Source organism: Meles meles, chromosome 8 (genome assembly GCF_922984935.1).
Source record: "Meles meles chromosome 8, mMelMel3.1 paternal haplotype, whole genome shotgun sequence".
NCBI classification, from domain to species: domain Eukaryota; kingdom Metazoa; phylum Chordata; class Mammalia; order Carnivora; family Mustelidae; genus Meles; species Meles meles.
Genome location: NC_060073.1, coordinates 74505871 through 74525435, shown reverse-complemented (window position 1 = coordinate 74525435; position 19565 = coordinate 74505871).

Below are 19565 nucleotides of genomic sequence, written 5' to 3'. Positions count from 1 at the left end.
GAATTTATTTTTGTGTATGGCATAAGAGTGGTACAGTTTCATTCTCTTGCATGTTGCCATCCAGTTTTTCCAACACCATTTGTTGAAGACATGATCTTTTTTCCCATTCTGTATTCATTCCTCCTTTGGGAAGATTAATTGACTATATAATTGTTTATTTCTGGGTATTCTGTTCTACTGACCTTTGCATCTATTTTTGTGCCAGTACCATACTGTTTAGATTACTACAGTTTGAAATATAACTTGAAGTCTAGAATTGTGATGTCTCCAGCTTTGGTTTTCTTTTTCAAGATTGCTTTGGCTATTTGGGGTCTTTTGTGGTTCCATACAAATTTTAGGCTTATTTGCTCTAGCTCTGAAAAATACCAGTGGAGTTTTGATTGGAATGGCATTAAAAGTATAGATTGCTCTAGGCAGTATAGACATTTTAACAATGTTTATTCTTCCAATCCAAGAGCATGGAATGGCCTTCCATTTTTTTTGTGAGTGTGTCTTCTTTAATTTCTTTCACGAGTGTTCCGTAGTTCCTCGATTACAGATCCTTTACCTCTTTGGTTAGGTTTATTCCCAGGTATCTTATGGTTCTTGGTGCTATAGTAAATGGAATTGATTCTCTAATTTCCCTTTCTGTATTTTAATTGTTAGTATATAAGAAAGCCACTAATTTCTATACATTGACTTTGTATCCTGCCACGTTACTGAATTGCTGTATGAATTCTAATAGTTTGGGGGTGGAGTCTTTGGGGTTTTCCATATAAAGAATCATGTCATCTGTGAAGAGAGAGTTTGACTTCTTCCTTGCCAATTTGGATACCATTTATTTCTCTTTGTTGTCTGATTGCTGTTTGCTAGGACTTCTAATACTATGTTGAACAAGAGTGGTGAGAGTGGGCATCCTTGTCATGTTCCTGATCTCAATGGGAAGGTTGGAAGCTTTTTCCCATTGAGGGTGATATTTGCTATGGGTCTTTCATAGATAGATTTTATGAAGTTCAGGAATGTTCCCTCTATCCCTATACTTTGAAATGTTTTAATCAGGAACAGATGCTGGATTTTATCAAATGCTTTTTCTGCATCAATTGAGAGAACCATGTGGTTCTTCTCTCTTCTCTTATTGATTTGTTCTATCACATTGATTGATTTGCGAATGTTGAACCTTCCTTGTAACCCAGGGATGAATCCCACCTGGTCATGGTGGATAATCTTTTTAATATGCTGTTGGATCCTGTTTGCTAGGATCTTGTTGAGAATCTTAGCATCCATATTCATCTGTGATATTGGTCTGAAATTCTCCTTTATGGTGTGGTCTTTGCCTGGTTTGGGGATCAGGGTAATGCTGGCTTCATAAAAAGAGTCTGGAAGTTTTCCTTCTGCTTCATTTTTTTGAAACAGCTTCAGGAGAATACTTGTTATTTCTTCTTTGAAAGTTTGGTAGAATTCCCCAGGGAATCATTCAGGTCATGGGCTCTTGTTTTTTGGGAGGTTTTTAATCACTGCTTCAATCTTGTTACTAGATATCAGTCTATTCAGGTTGTCAATTTCTTCCTGTTTCAATTTTGGGAGTTTATAGTTTTCCAGGAATGCATCCCTTTCATCTAGGTTGCTTGACATATTGGCATATAACTGTTGATAATAACTTCTGATGATTGTTTCTACTTCCTTGGTGTTAGTTGTGATCTCTCCCTTTTCATTCATAATTTTATTAATTTGAGCTTTCTCTCTATTCTTTTGGATTAGTGTGGCCAATGGTTTATCGATCTTATTGATTCTTTCAAAAAACCAGCTTCTAGTTTCATTGATATGCTCTACTGTATCTCTAGTTTCTACCTCATTGATCTCTGCTCTAATCTTGATTATTTCCCTTCTTATGTGTGGAGTTGGTTTAATTTGTTGTTGATTCTCCAGTTCTTTAAGGTGTACAGACAGCTGGTGTACTCTAGATTTTTCAATTTTTTTGAGGGAGGCTTGGATGGCTATGTATTTCCCCCTTAGGACCACCTTTGCTGTATCCCATAGGTTTTGGACCGAAGTGTCTTCATTCCCATTGGTTTCCATGAATTGTTTAAGTTCTTCTTTGATCTCCTGGTTGATCCAAGCATTCTTAAGCAAGGTGGTCTTTAGCTTCCAGGTGTTTGAGTTCCTTCCAAACTTTTCCCTGTGATCAAGCTCCAGTTTCAAGTGTTGTGATCTGAGAATATGCAGGGAATAATCTCAGTCTTTTGGTATCGGTTGAGTCCTGCTTTGTGACTTAGTATGTGGTCTATTCTGGAGAAGGTTCCATGTGCACTCGAGATGAATGAGTATTCTGTTGTTTTAGGGTAGAATGTTCTGTATATATCTATGAGGCCCATCTGGTCCAATGTGTCTTTCAATTCTCTTGTTTCTTTATTGATTTTCTACTTGGATGATCTGTCTATTACTGAGAGAGGTGTGTTAAGATCTCCTACTATTATTGTATTCATTAATGCATGACTCTTTATCTTGATTAATATTTTTCTTATGTAATTGGCTGCTCCCATATTGGGGGCATAGATATTTACAATTGTTAGATCATCTTGTTGGATAGTCCCTTCAAGAATTATGTAGTGTCCTTCTGCATCTCTGACTACAGTCTTTAGTTTAAAATCTAATTTATCTGATATGAGAATCACTATCCCGGCCTCTTTTGAGGCCCATTGGCATGAAAGATGCTTCTTCATCCCTTCACTTTCAGTCTGGGTGTATCGTTAGGTTCAAAATGGGTCTCTTGTAGACAACATATGGATGGGTCCTGTCATTTTATCCAATCTGCAACCCTGTGGTGTTTTATTGGTGCAGTAAGCCATTCACATTGAGAGTGATTATTTATAGATACGTTTTTATTAACATCGTGTTACCTTGAAGTCTTTCTGTCTGTAGATTATCTCCATATTTCTTTTCAATGATATTCTTAGGATTTTTTCTCTTTTATAGAACCCCCCTTAATATTTCCTTCAGTGTTGGCTTGGTGGTCGCATACTCTTTTAAGACTTGCCAGTCTTGGAAACTCTTTATCTCTCCATCTATTTTGAATGTCAGTCTTGGCTGGATAAAGTATTCATGTTCTTCTCATTTAGTGCCCTGAATATATCTTGCCAGCTCTTTCTGGTTTGCCAGGTTTCTGTGGACAGGTCTGACATTAATCTGATGGGCTTTCCTCTGTACATAAGGAGCTTCTTTGTTCTAGCTGCCTTCAAGAGGGCCTGCCTAGAATTATAATTCTTCATTCTTACTATTAGATGTCTCGAGGACTTTCGAGAATCTATAACTTGAGGGGAGACTGTTCTGCCTCTAGTACATGAATGCTGGTTCCATTCATGAGTTTGGGAAAATTTTCGTGGAGAACTTGTTCCACTATATCTTCTAGACTTCTTTCTTTCTCCTCCCCTTCAGGGGTTCCAATAATTCTGACATTGGAACATTTCATGGCATCATTTATTTCCCTGATTCTGTTTTCGTGGCTTCTAAGCTGTTTGTTCCAGGCTTCCTCCTGATCATTTCTCTCTATCTGTTTGTCCTCCAGATCACTAATTCTATCTTCTGTCTCAGTTATGCTAGCTTTTAGAGAATTTAGATTAGATTGGAACTCATTGAGAGTATTGTGAACATCATCCCTGGTGGCTTTCTGTTCTGCCCTAACATTGTGAACATCATCCCTGATGGTTTTCTGTTCTGCCCTAGTCAATTCTCTTTGGTCAACCATGGCTTTCTCCAACCTAGCTATTGCCTGGATAATTGTTAGCCTGAATTCCCTTTCCGACATATTGTCTATGTCCATAGCCATTAGCTCTCTTGCCAAAGGCCCAGCCTCTGAATTTTTCTTCTGTTGGGCATTCCTCCTCCTAGTCATTTTGGTGAGAGATGGCTGAATGGATGTAACTGGATGTATCAACTGTGGTGCAGTCAAGGTGCACCCTGGAATGCTTCTGAGCAATCAAGAGTCCCCATCCAAATGAAAGAAAAAAGAAAGAGAGAAAAAAGAAAAGAAAAAAAGAGAGAGAGAGAGAGAGACAGGAAAAAAAAAGAAAGATAAAAGAGAAGGCTCAGCCCAAATGGGCCCCAAGGTAAGATTTATGACATATACAAACAAAAACACAAACAAAAAGCCTGATAAAAGTATACGACATGAGAACAACAACAACAAAAAATATATATATATATATAAGCAAAAAAAAAAAAAAAAAACCAAAAACCAAAAAACAAAAAAACCCTCATCAAGAAGAACCCCAAGTAAAAGATTTATATACTATCAGGATAAACACAAATACACAGAAACATTGGCAGAAGAAAAAGATGAGAGAGTGGTTATAAATTCTCAGTGTGGGCAAGGAAGGTTATTTTGATTCTTCCTGGATGTATCTTGATCTCTTTGTTAAAGGACTCAACTTTCCTAAGATAAAGGGATATTAAAAATTGGTTTGCCTATAGGGGTACCATTGATTGGGGAAAGGGGATTACTTGAAGTTTAACTCTATATGAATGTTTAAAAATAAAAATAAAAAAGAATAAACTAAATTAAAATTTAAAAAAAAATTAAAAATAGAAAACCAAGAGAAAAACACAGGTATATGTATCAAAAAGTTCAGGTTATAAGAATATTATGGAATTTACTGTACTGGACATCTCACTGTGATGGTAAATAGGTTAAAAAATTATCTATATAAAAAAATGAACCAAAATAGTGGGAACGAATTAAAAATAAAAGTTGTATCTATGAAGTAGTGGTGGTTGTTCTCTTTTCATTTTTCTTTTTTTTTTTTTTCCTGGTTGGCTTTCTGGGGGAGGGGCCTGCCACATGGGTTTTCAGGCAATGTTCCCTGAGGTAAGCCCTCCTGCCCCCCTCAAGTGGGTGGGCTCTGAGGAAACCAGTTTTTCGGGGTTTTGTTCGCTGGAGATTTTTATGTTTGTTCATTTTTTTTTCTCTCACCTTGACAGTTTTTGATGGTTTTTGGAGGTTTAGAGGAAAGCAAACTGCACCCAGACCTCCCTCTCAGAGAGAAGCCTCAGTCTGTTCCCCTCTGGGTGCTGCAGAGCACATAAGTTCCCCCTTGGCCACTGGCAGAGCACGTTCTGAATCACAGTCCCTGGGGACACAGGAACTCCTGCTTGTACCCAAAACCATGACAGCAGTGGCTCTCTGGACAGCTTCGGACCGCCAGAGAGGTTCCAAGCAGTGATCACACACTGAGAGTTTCCCGCTTGCCTGGGCTGGGAGTGCTCAGACTTTCCAGGTCTGAGAGCACCAGGCTGGCGCCTGTGCGCACCTCTCTCAGAGGAGGGCGCGGGGTGAGACTCAGACTCTGATAGCATGGCATGGCCCTGCGTGGGGAGTGGAAAAACACTGTGCTTCTGCCAGCTGGTGAGGCTCCCAGCCCCTCACAGGAGCCGCACCCCACATGCTCTCAGGTGCACTGGCGCCTCAGGGACCAAGACCTGGTTTCTTTGCTGCACTCTCTCTGGCTCAGCACCAGAGGTGGCTGTCCTGGGTCCAGGGACTTAAGCCCCTGTACCTAACCGCCCCAACTCCCACAATTTCCCCCCATGATCCTTTGCTCTTTTTGAGTGCTTTCAACCAGACTCCAAGTTAATGCTGGTCCCCAGACACAGGGCACTCTCGTATTGGGGTATTACTTTCCAATGGGTCACCTCTGGTGGCTCCTTCCCCCTTTTGCTTATCTTCTGATATCAGTCTGACATTCCCACTCCACTTTACCTGCCCACTGGCGTCTTCTGCCCCTGTAGAGATCCAGACGTGTATAATTCTGATCTCAGGCTGATTTCGTTGGTGATCGGAATTCTTTGGTAGTTAATCAGCTCACTTTAGTGTACAGGTTGAGACGGCGCTTCCTCCTACTACCCTGCCATCTTGTCTCCCCTCCAGGAAAACCCACATTCCCTTATTTTCAATCTACAGTTTTCATCAGGTCTAAATGAATCTTTTATAAGCAGCAGAGATGGGTCTTCTTATTTTATCCATTCCGTCACCCTATGTCTTTTGATTGGAGATTTCATTCCATTTACATTCAAAGTAATTATTATTATTATTTTCATTAACATATAATGTATTATTAGCCCGGGGTACAGGTCTGTAAATCGTCAGGTTTACACACTTCATGCACTCACCATAGCACATTCCCTCCCCAATGTCCATAACACCACCACCCTCTCCCTGCCTCCCTCTCCCTGGCAACACTCAAGTTTGTTTTGTGAGATTAAGAGTCTCTTATGCTTTGTCTCCCTCCTGATCCCATCTTGTTTCATTTATTCTTTTCCTACCCCCCCAACCCCCCACATTGCATCTCCACTTCCTCATATGAGGGAGATCATATGATAGTTGTCTTTCTCCGACTGACTTATTTCGTTAAGCATAATACCCTCTAGTTCCATCCATGTCATCACAAATGGAAAGATTTCATTTCTTTTGATGGCTGCATAGTATTCCATTGTAAATATACTACCTCTTCTTTATCCATTCATCTGTTGATGGACATCTAGGTTCTTTCCATAGTTTGATTATTGTGGACATTGCTGCTCTAAACATTTGGGTGCATATGCCCCTTTGCATCACTACATTTGTATTTTTAGGGCAAATACCCGGTAGTGCAATTGCTGGGTCATAGGGTAGCTCTATTTTCAACTTTTTGAGGAACCTCCATGCTGCTTTTCAGAATGGTTGCACCAGCTTGCATTCCCACCAACAGTGGAGGAGGGTTCCCCTTTCTCTGCATCCTCGCCAGCATCTGTCATTTCCTGACTTGTTAATTTTGGCCATTCTGACTGGTGTGAGGTGATATCTCATTGTGGTTTTGATTTGTATTTCCCTGATGCCGAGTGACGTGGAGCATTTTTTCATGTGTCTGTTGGCATTCTGGATGTCTTCTTTGTAGAAATGTCTCTTTATGTCCTCTGCCCATTTCTTGATTGGATTATTTTTTCTTTGGGTGTTGAGTTTGATAAGTTATTTATAGATTTTGGATACTAGCCTTTTATCTGATATGTCATTTGCAAATATCTTCTCCCATTCTGTCAGTTGTCTTTTGTTTTTGTTAACTGTTTCCTTTGATATACAAAAGCTTTTGATCTTGATGAAATCCCAATAGTTTATTTTTGCCCTTGCTTCCCTTGCCTTTGGCAATGTTCCTAGGAAGAAGTTGCTGCAGCTGAGGTTGAAAAGGTTGCTGCCTGTGTTCTCTTCAAGGATTTTGATGGATTCCTTTCTCACATTGAGGTCCTTCATCCATTTTGAGTCTATTTTCATGTGTGGTGTAAGGAAATGATCCAGTTTCATTTTTCTGCATGTGGCTGTCCAATTTTCCCAACAACATTTGTTGAAGAGACAGTCTTGTTTCCATTGGACATTCTTTCCTGCTTTGTCAAAGAATAGTTGACCATAGAGTTAAGGGTCCATTTCTGGGCTCTCTATTCTGTTCCATTGATCTATGTGTCTGTTTTTGTGCCAGTACCATACTGCCTTGACAATGACAGCTTTGTAATAGAGCTTGAAGTCGGGAATTGTGATGCCACCAACTTTGTCTTTCCTTTTCAATATTCCTCTGGATATTCTAGGTCTTTTCTGGATCCAAAAAAATTTTAGGATTATTTGCTCCATTTCTTGGGAAAAAAATGGATGGGATTTTGATAGGAATTGCATTAAATGTGTAGTTGCTTTAGGTAGCATAGACACATTTTCACAATATTTGTTCATCCAATCCATGAGCATGGAATGCTTTTCCATTTCTTTGTGTCTTCCTCAATTTCTTTCATGAGTACATTATAGTTTTCTGAGTATACATTTTTTGTCTGTTAGGTTAGGTTTATTCCTAGGTATCTTATGGTTTGGGGTGCAATTGTAAATGGAATGGACTCCTTAATTTCTTTTTCTTCTGTCTTGTTGCTGGTGTAAAGAAATGCAACTGACTTCTGTGCATTGATTTTATATCCTGACACTTTACTGAATTCCTGTACAAGTTCTAGCAGTTTTGGAGTGGAGTCTTTTCGGTTTTCCTCATATAGTATCATATCATCTGTGAAGAATGATAGTTTGACTTCTTCTTTGCTGATTTGGATGCCTTTAATTTCCTCTTGTTGTCTGATTGCTGAGGTTAGGACTTCTAGTACTATGTTGAATAGCAGTGGTGATAATGGACATCCCTGCCATGTTCCTGACCTTAGCGGAAAAGCTTTCAGTTTTTCTCCATTGAGAATGATATTTGCGGTGGGTTTTTCATAGATGGCTTTGATAATATTGAGGTATGTGCCCTCTATCCCTACACTTTGAAGAGTTTTGATCAGGAAGGGATGCTGTACTTTGTCAAATGCCTTTTCAGCATCTATTGAGAGTATCATATGGTTCTTGTTCTTTCTTTTATTAATGTGCTGTATCACACTGATTGATTTGCAGATGTTGAACCAACCCTGCAGCCCTGGAATAAATCCTACTTGGTTATGGTGAATAATCCATTTAATGTACTGTTGGATCTTATTGGCTAGTACTTTGGTGAGAATTTTCGTATCTGTGTTCATCAAGGATATTGGTTTGTAATTCTCTTTTTTGATGGGATCCTTCTCTGGTTCTGGGATCAAGGTAATACTTTCCTCATAAAATGAGTTTGGAAGTTTTCCTTCCATTTCTATTTTTTGGAACAGTTTCAGGAGAATAGTCATTAATTCTTCTTTAAATGTTTCATTTCCTTGTTTTAAATGTCTTGTTTCTTGGGAGATTTTTGATGACTGCTTCAATCTCCTTACTGGTTATGGGTCTGTTTGGGTTTTCTATTTCTTCCTGGTTCAGTTGTGGTAGTTTATATGTATCTAGGAATGCATCCATTTCTTCCAGATTGTCAAATTTGCTGACATATAGTTGTTCATAATATGTTCTTATAATTGTTTGTATTTCTTTGGCATAGGTTGTGATCTCTCCTCTTTCATTTATGGTTTTTTTATTTATTGGGGTCCTTTCTCTTTTCTTTTTGATGAGTCTGGCTCGGGAGTTATCAATCTTATTAATTCTTTCAAAGAACCAGCTCCTAGTTTTGTTGATTTGTTCTATTGATTTTTTCGTTTCTATTTCATTGATTTCTGCTCTGATCTTTATGATTTCTCTTCTCCTGCTGGGTTTTAGGCTTTCTTTCTTGTTATTTCTCCAGCTCCTTTAAGTGTTGGGTTAGGGCATGTATTTGAGACCTTTCATGTTTCTTAAGAAAGGCTTGTATCGCAATATACTTTCCTCTCAGGACTGCCTTTGCTGTGTCCCACAGATTTTGAACTGTTGTGTTTTCATTATCATTTGTTTCCATGAATTTTTTCAATTCTTCTTTAATTTCCTGGTTAACCCATTCATTCTTTAGAAGGATGCTGTTTAGTCTCCATGTATTTGGATTCTTTCCAAATTTCCTCTTGTGATTGAGCTCTAGCTTCAGAGCATTGTGGTCTGAAAATATGCAGGAAATGATCCCAATCTTTTGATACCAGTTGAGACCTGATTTAGGACCCAGGATGTGATCTATTCTGGAGAATGTTCCATGTGCACTAGAGAAGAATGTGTATTCTGTTGCTTAGGGATGGAATGTTCTGAATATATCTGTGATGTCTATCTGGTCCAGTGTGTCATTTAAGGCCTTTATTTCCTTATTGATCTTTTGCTTGGATGATCTGTCCATTTCAGTGAGGGGAGTGTTAATTATTGTTGATGTGTTTCTTTGATTTTGTTATTAATTGGTTTATATAGCTGGCTGCTCCCACGTTAGGGGCATAGATATTGAAAATTGTTAGATCTTCTTGTTGGACCGACCATTGGAGTATGATATAGTGTCCTTCCTCATCTCTTATTATAGTCTTTGACTTAAGTCTAATTGATCTGTTATAAGGATTGCCACCCCAGCTTTCTTTTGATGTACATTAGCATGGTAAATTCTTTTCCACCCCCTCACTTTAAATCTGGAGGTGTCTTCGGGTCTAAAATGAGTTTCTTGTAGACAACTTATGAATGGGTTTTGTTTTTTTATCCATTCTGATACCCTGTGTCTTTTGATTAGGGCATTTAGCCCATTAACATTCAGGGAAACTATTGAGAGATATGAATTTAGTGCCATTATATTGCCTGTAAGGTGACTGTTACTGTAGATTGTCTCTGTTCCTTTCTGATCTACTACTTTTGGAGTCTCTCTTTTCCTCAAGGACCCCTTTCAATATTTCCTGTAGAGCTGGTTTGGTGTTTACAAATTCTTTTAGTTTTTGTTTGTCCGGAAGCTTTTAATCTCTGCTTCTATTTTCAATGATAGCCTAGCTGGATATAGTATTCTTGGCTGCATGTTTTTCTCATTTAGTGCTCTGAATGTATCATGCCAGCTCTTTCTGGTCTGCCAGGTCTCTGTGGATAAGGCTGTTGCCAATCCAATATTTTTACCATTTTATGTTATAGACTTCTTTTCCCAGGCTGCTTTCAGTATTTTCTCTTTGTCATTAAGACTTGTAAATTTTACTATTGGATGACAGGGTATGGACCTATTTTTTATTGATTTTGAGGGGGGTTCTCTGCACCTCCTGGATTTTGATGCTTGTTCCCTTTGCCATATTAGGGAAATTCTCTCCAATATACTTTCTGCTCCCCTCTCTCTTTCTTCTTCTTCTGGAATCCCAATTATTCTAATGTTGTTTCATCTTATGGTATCAATTATCTCTCAAATTCTCCCCTCATCGTCCAGTAGTTGTTTGTCTCTCTTTGGCTCAGCTTCTTTATTCTCTGTCATTTGGTTTTCTATATCATTTATTCTCTCTTCTGCCTCATTTATCCTATCAGGGAGAGCCTCCATTTTTTATTTTACCTCATTAATAACTTTTTTGATTTCAAGTTGCTTAGATTTTAGTTCTTTTATTTCTCCAGAAAGGGCTTTTATTTCTCCAGACTGGGTTTCTCTAATATCTTCCATACCTTTTCCAAACCCAGCTAGCACCTTGAGAATCGTCATTCTGAACTCTAGATCTGACATATTTCCAATGTCTGTATTGATTTGGTCCCTGGCCTTCGGTACTGCCTCTTGTTCTTTTCTTTTCTTTTCTTTTCTTTTTGTGGTGAGTTTTTCTCCCTTGTCATTTTGTCCAGATAAGAATATATGAAGGAGTGAACAAAATACCAAAAGGGTGGCAAAAACCCCAGTAAAATGTGCTTTAACCATATCAGAGGAGACCTCAAATTGTGTTGGGGGGAAGGGAGTAAAAAGTTCAGAAAAAAATTAAAAAAAAATTTAAAAAGAGAAAATAAAATAAAATAAAGAAAGAAAATTTTTAAAATAGAAAAAAAAAAACAAACAAACATATATATTAGACCGGTGAATCAAACAGGGCCACCCACTTGTTTTGGGGAGTATTTTGGTCTCTTAGAAGAAACTACATCCCAAAATCTTAAAGAATGAAAAACATAGATAAGGTAAACACAATGAAGGGATGGAATGGACTTTAAAGATGACAATTTTTTAAAAAAATTCTAAAAAAGCAGTTGATAAGATAAGGTGGTTGGGAGAATAAAGAAAGAGAAAGTGGGAGAATTTGCTCAGGCTGGAGACTAGAACAAATCCCTGTGCTAGATTTAATGTATATTTTGGTCTATTAAAAGAAGTTGTATCCCGAATTTTTTTAGAAGAAAAAAACCCTATGTGTATACAAAAAATAAAGTTAGATACAATAAAGGATAAAATATGACTATAATAATGAAGATTCAAAACGTTGTTTTTTTTTTTGGAAAGGTATTTTTGAGATTAAACTAGTCAAAAAATGTTAAAAGAGGAAAGGGTAAAAGTTAAAAATAATGCAGCAGAAGAAAAAAATAAATTAAAAAAAATTAATTAACTTTGCAAGACTAAAGAATCATGTGGAGAATTCATGAATTCCATGTTTTCCTTTCTCCTCCTCTGGAATTCTGCTGTTCTCCTTGGTAAGTGAACTTGGTTGTGGCTAGATTTCTTGCTGATCTTCTCAGGGAGGGGCCTGTTGTAATGATTCTCTAGTGTCTTTGCCCAAGGTGGAATTGCACTGCCCTTACTAGGGGCCAGGCTAAGAAATCTGCTTGGGTTCGCTTTCAGGAGTTTTTGTTCCCTGAACTCTTTCTGTAGAGTTCTAGAGGATGGGAATGAAAATGGCAGCCTCCCAGTCTCTAGCCGGAGGAGCTGAGTGCTCGGGGCCCCACTCCTCAGTGTGCCCTCAGAGAAAAGCGCTCAATCACTCCTGTCTCCCTGGCCTCTGGCTGTGCTCCAGGCTCTCCCAGCCTGTGACTGAGCGTCTCTGTCTCTAGCACACAGCTCCACCTGGAGTCTCCAAACCCCACAGATCCCTGTGCTCTTCCAGGGGTGTCTCCCCAGATCTGTGGGTTTCCCACTCACAGAGCAGTGGCCTTTGCCACAGATCACACTTTAAGGTGACCTTGAGTTGAGACCTCACTCCTCAGCTCCGTCTCTGTAGCCGGCTTCCCTTCTCTAATACCTGTGTGCTCTTTGACACTCAGACACCCCTGATCCTTCTGTGACCCCACAGGATCTGAGGCCATGCTGTCCCTATGTGGGCTTCTCCCCGGTTTAGTCTCTGGAGTAATGTCCCTCAGTGGAGCAGACTTTTAAAAGTTCGGATTTTGTGCTCCATTGCTCTGCTGCTTGCCGGGAGCTGGCCCCTCCCCCCACGGTCTATCTTCCCCTAGCTTTGGATTCACTTCTCTGCAGGTCCTACCTTTCAGAAAGTGGTTGATTTTGTTTCTAGAATTGCTACTCTTCTTCTCTTTGATCTCCGGTTGGATTTGAAGGTGTTTGGAATGGTTTGATAAGCTATCTAGCTGATCTCCTGCTACCTGATGTCATCTCAGCCTGCTACTTCTCTGCCATCTTGACTCCTCCCTCATCTTTTCTTTTTCTCAAAGTAATTATTGATAGCTATATATTTATTACCATTTTATTACTTGTTTTGTGATTGTTTCTGAAGATTTTCTCTGATCCTTTCTTGTCTTTCTTTTATGGTTTGCTTATTTTCTTTAATGATATATTTACATTTAGTTCTCTTTATTATTTTCATATTTATTAGTGGTTTTTGATGTGTGGTTACCCTTAAGTTTGTGTATAACCTCTTCTGCATATTACTGTCTATGTTAAGTTGATGGTCATTTGAGCACATTCTTTACTCCTCTTCTCCCTATGTTTTAGGTATATAGTGTAATATTTTACATCCTTCTATTTTGAGTTCCTCCACTCAAGAAGTCCCCTTAAATATTTATTTCAAGGCTGATTTAGTGGTCATGCACTCTTTTAGTTTTTGTTTTCCTGGGTAACTCCTTATCTCTCCTTCTGTTCTGAATGAGAGGCTTGCTGGATAGAGTATTCTTGGCTGCAGATTATTGACACTTAATATTTTGAATATATCATACCACTCCCTTCTGGCTTGGAACGTTTCTGCTGAAAAATCCGTGGATGAGCTTTTCAGATTTCCCTTGTATGTAACTGTCTTCTTTTGTGTTGTTTCTCTTAAATTTTTCTCACCAATGTCTTGGTGTGAATCTGTGGTTGTTAATTTTGTTGGGGGTTCTCTGTGCCTCCCGGATCTAGAATCTGTTGCCTTCCTCAGATTAGGGAAGTGTTCAGCTATTATCTCTTCAAATACATGTTCTGTCCCCTTTTCTCTCTCTTTATTCCTGGGACTCCTATAATGTAAAAGTTACTTTGTTTGATGGAGTCACAGCATCCCCTAAGTCTATTCTCCTTTTTCATAGGTTTTTTTTTTCTCAGTTTTGTTCAGCTTGATGACTTTCCATCACTCTCTCTTCTAGGTAACTTATTCATTCATCTGCTTCTTCCAGCATGCTGTTCATTCTATCAAGCTTGTTTCTTATTTCATTTGTTGAGCACTTTATTTCTGCTATGTTACTCCTTATTGCTATGTTAATGGTCTCACACATGTCTTCCACTCTTTTCTCAAGTCCAGGGTGTATCTTTATGATCATTACTTTAAAGTCTCTATCATACATATTACTTATATATGTTTCACTTACCTCTCTGGCCACAGCCTCATCCTATTCTTTTACTTGGAACAAATTCCACTGTCTTCTCATTTTATCTAAGTCTCTGTGCCTGCTTCTCTATGTTAGGAAATTTAGCAATTTCTCCTGTTGATGAGGGTAAAGAGATCCTATAGTGACTTGCAGTATGGCATCCCCTGTTCTCTAGGGCCTGCTACTTTAGTGTGTGTCTCCAGTGTGTATTGTGTGTGTTCTGCTGTTCTGTCCTGGCCACTTTATCCTTTAGGCCAGCTATCTTCAGAAGTTCTCTTTGTCTATTATAGGCAGTATTTGGTCCCTGGCCCAAATGTTGTGCATTTTGACTAGCTGTGTGCTGGTCTGCTTGTGAAATGAGTCCTGTTGCCACAAGCTCTGCTACCAAAGTTATGCAAACTCCTGGGTCAGGAGATGTGCTGTGAACAGGGGGTTTAAGCCAGTCTTCTGGGGCATGGGGCCTACCATACTGGGACTGAGCCAAGAATAGTTGGGAAGGGCAGTTCCATTGGAGTGAGGGTCAGGACTTGGTGTAAGCAAGTTAGGTGGTGAGTGTAAGCACTATGTTTGTCCTTTCAGGTGGATCTGTGTTTATGCTGAGGAGAAGGTCAGGGAAATGTTGCCTGTTAGTTCCTTTTTTCCTGGAGTGGTCTCTCCATGAATGTTGCCTCTCAGGATCATTCTCTGAGATGAACAGATAACCTTCCCACTGTGTGCCCCAGGTACTGTTCAGATCACGTTCTAGGCTGGATGTCCAGGGGTTCTTTGCCTGTCCTCTCTCCAAGAGCAGCATAATATCCTTCCAGACTCTCCCTGAACTGAGTTTGCTGACCTTTAGAAATTTAGGATTTAAACCCTGCTAGTTTCAAGAACTCGTGAAATTCAGACCCTCTTACTTTACAAGCCAGTTGCCATAGGGATTCATTTTTCCCATATGCTTCTCCATGTGTTAGTCATCTCTCCCCCCTCTCTGTGACAGCATTTCCCTCCCCACCCCAGCGGCCACAATCTGTTTCTTTCCCAAACTGTGTCTCCATACTTCCCACCTTCTTTGATAGGGCCTCTTCTCAACCTTTAGTTGTGGAAATTGTTCTGCATGTCTTCAGGTCAATTTCTGGGGTATTTAGGATGATTTTATTGTTATCTAATTATATTCATGGTATCAGGTGGGCCTAGGGTCCTCCTATTCCATGGCCATTTTCCAGACTGTCCAATTAAGGTTTACTTTTGATGGTGGATGTAAAACGTGCAACATCATCCATCCCATGTTTCCTGAAAGGTTCAAATGGAATCTTTTGTAAGTATTTTCCAAGAGGAAATGAATATAAATTATTTAGAGTTCCTTTGGAAAATAAAAGCAATTTTTGAGAAAATTATCCTATGCAAAGTTTGTATTTCTTAAAATCCTTCCAAATCCAAAGTGGATTTCTATTTTAACAATACAGATTTTAAAAATTATTATTATTGTTTTTTTTATTCTTCTTCTATCCCCCTAAGCCCCCATGTTGCTTCTCCATGTCCTCATATCAGGGAGATCATATGAGAGTTGTCTTTCTCCGATTGACTTATTTCACTAAGCATGATACGCTCTAGTTCCATCCACGTCGTCGCAAATGGCAAGATTTCATTTCTTTTGATGGCTGCATAGTATTCCATTGTGTATATATACCACTTCTTCTTTATCCATTCATCTGTTGATGGACATCTAGGTTCTTTCCATAGTTTGGCTATTGTAGAATAAATGAAACAAGATGGGATTGGGAGGGAGACAAACCATAAATGACTCTTAATCTCACAAAACAAACTGGGGGTTGCTGGGGGGAGGTGGGATTGGGAGAGGGGGAGAGGGCTATGGACATTGGGGAGGGGAGGCGAACCATAAGAGACTATGGACTCTGAAAAACAACCTGAGGGTTTTGAAGGGTCAGGGGTGGGAGGTTGGGGGAACAGATGGTGGGTAATAGGGAGGGCACGTTTTGCATGGAGCACTGGGTGTTGTGCAAAAACAATGAATACTGTTACACTGAAAAAAATAAATAAAATGGAAAAAAAATTATTATTATTGTTTTTTTTTTTTTCAAAACATGTCAAGAATCAAAAGAAAAGTGAGCCTTAGGGACATATGCCTCTTCCTTCTGAGGATATGACAGGGAATTAAACTAAGTTAGGACATCAGGACCAAAGTCAGAAATACAGAAGTCAAGATCAATATAAATTAAAAACACTAGTAGCAATGAAGTTCATGTTATCAGGCACAAGTATAAAACAGAGAAACTAGTGACAGGTGTGAGAGTTCAGGAAGCAAGGATAAGCATAAATGACCTAGCTGTGGATGGCAGATTTCCAAGAAGAAAGAAGTAGCTGGGCTCTTTATACTTGAACCCTGACATAACCTGGGTTTAAACATTAAACCCTGAATATCTAATCTTTACTGTTATGGCCAATAGGAGTAGAGTTAGAGACAAAGTATAGGAGAAGATGGGAGGTGGGTATTGCCAAACACACCAGGGAGGTTGAGCACATATGATCATTTCACACTTCAAGGAAAATGCAGTATGTGATAGAGAGAAGACTATTATATTCTGAATGCCTGCAATATCCAGAGCCCACAGAATGGAGCAGTTTTTTAGCTATAGGTGGAACTGATGTGCACCTTATAAATTCACTCATCTGGTTATTGTAGATTGGATCTGAGGTAAACATCTCACCCAAAGACAGTCAGTCAGTTTAGGCCAGCCTGAAGTCTGTGAGGTTGCCCAGTGAATAAACTATGGCCATAGGGACCCTGGGGACCCAATCAACTGTCTCAATAAACCAATCAAATTTCCTCTGAAGAAGTCTAAACTTAAAAATTATAGTGAGAAAGCTGGTTAATTGGTGGTGCTGGAAACAAAGGAATTTTTTTGTTGTTGTTAACCACAAAATGGAGCCCTAAAATAGGTGTCAACACATCCTTTGTAATTTGTGTGATCTCCCAATTCTAGAATCCTTCCAATCTTCATGAGGTCTGGCTGTGTGAAAGAAAGTCCAATCTTCTTTTGTGATCTTATATATACTTAAAATGAACTCTTGTGACTTTAGGCATCTTTTCTTAAAATTTACACATTTGTATACTACCTTTGAAATACACACTTCTGGGGCGCCTGGGTGGCTCAGTGGTTTAAGCCTCTGCCTTCGGCTTAGGTCATGATCTCAGGGTCCTGGGATTGAGCCCCGCATCAGGCTCTCTGCTCAGTGGGGAGCCTGTTTCTCCCTCTCTCTGCCTGCCTCTCTGCCTACTTGTGACCTCTTTCTCTCTGTCAAATAAATAAATAAAATATTAAAAAAAAAAGAAATACACACTTCTGAATAAAGGCTGTCAGATGATAATCACTCACCTTGAAGAGTGTATTCTTGACTAGGGATGAATTCCTTTATTAATTTATCATACCTATGGTGAAAACTAGAATTAACTAGCATCTACCTACATAACATATTCTTTAAGATAAAGTATTTAAAGACATTTAAACATTTAAACATTAAACATTTAAACATGAAACAATATAGTAAATAGCAAAGCCTGGGCTTTTCCCTTGCTCTGGGCCTGGAGGCAAGTAGATCTTCATCCAGAGTTCATCATGTGACAGATAACCTCAGAAAGAAGGCTTGAGAATTAGGTATTACATTCTAGGAACATTCTGCTCAACAAGGCATATGATGCCCTTCAGAGGAAAGGCAAAATTGACAAATGTCCTTCCTCTCTCCTCTCCATTCACTCTTACCCCCTTAACTGTATTAAAAGTTATATTATGAGACTTCTTTTTATGGACATCCCTCCCCATTGTTCCCATAGTATTGTCTAGCCCACTTTTTAAGTTTCATTTATTTTGTGAAAATAATAGATATCAGATACTGAATGCTCCCCAGGTTTTGGGAGCTGGAACTATGATAAGCTCTTCACTCTGTCCCAGGAAAGTCTGAGTTACCTAGAAATAAAAAAGTGCCCTGCTTCCATATCTCAGAGGATTTGGGACAGCTACTCCTAGAAAAAGACAGTGGAAAAGCCAAGAGAAACACTCTATTTATCTAACTATTTACCTGTATTTTCCTGCTTGTCCATCTAGTTGACACCAAATTCCTGTGCTGTTTACTAGGGTGTTTAGGAAGTTCAACCACAGGATTGGTCATTTGATTAATCGGTCCGAAACCTCTGTGACTTGGAATCTTACCCTGGCTTATATCCCAGGTCTAACACCCAGCTCTTTGAAAAACTTAAGGCCCAGTAATTGGTGTGCTTATGTCAGGTCTCATCAAGACTCAACAGAACTAGGAAATCTTAATATCTTAAAACTTAACACTTAACTGTTGAGGCAGAGTACTTTGTGCAAGGGTCTAGGAAGAAGTGACAGCATCAACCCCCATTTTCACATAAACTCCTTGGATAATGATGGTTTTACTTCCTCACTGAAAGTTTGACTTTCGTTGGATGATACATTAGTGACTCTTACTGGACCATTGACATAGCAGCTGTTGAGCTTCTTTGGAAAGCTTACACAGCTTAGAAGCTGTGTAAGGAAGGAAGGAAGTCAACAAGGAGAACATATACCAGACAGCCCACGTCCCCAACTGAGGTTTCACTCATAATAGTATTTCTCTTCCCTATCACCTTCTAGGCTGCCATACTTCTTCTCTTTGATTGACTCACTTAAGAGTTTGCTATGGTAAAGCAGGATTTATTTCTTATTGGCTCATCTGCTAATTCTTGGTATAACAAAATATCATTGAATTTTAATATGTTTCTGAAGTTTTGTTAAGTGAGAAATTAAAATTTATTAAAATAATATTTGCAATACTTTATGCTTCGTACCTATCCTAATTATCTCCTAAGGCAGCAGAATCACAATCATGATTTAGGACTTCCTAAAATGCATGTATCATTTAGTTCTCACAATAACCTTATAAAATAAGTCTTAATACTATATCACATTTTCAAAATAAAGAAATAGAAGCCTAGAAAGCTTAAGTAGTTTAATCAAGATTGTACAGTTAGTAGGTTGTGGAGCTAGAATTCAAACCAGCCTCCTGACTCTAGTTGCCACAATGCTACATTAACCTGCCTTCTTTGAAGTTAATGCCTGCCTCTGGACTTTACCCCCGAGTCTACCAAGAAAGGTTCAGGGGTAAGAACAGCTTCAACTCATATCCTCTGTAAAACAGGGGTTGTCAAATTTTTCTGTAAAGAATCAAGCAGAAGATACTCTAGGCCTCACATGCTTTATAGTCTCTGTCCTAATTACTCAACTCTGCAGCTGTAGTACAAAAGCAGCCAGAGTAAATACATAAGCAAAAGAAAATAAGTTTTGTTCCAATAGAACTTTATTTATAAATGTAAGTGACAGGTGAATTTGGATTGTAGGCTATAGTTTGCTGACTACTAATATAAAGAAATCTTCCAACGATCATTGCCCAATGATCTCTCTTATTCTTTTTTAGAATAAGAAATTACCACTTATTCCTTATAACCCTGTGGATTGCTGAAACTATT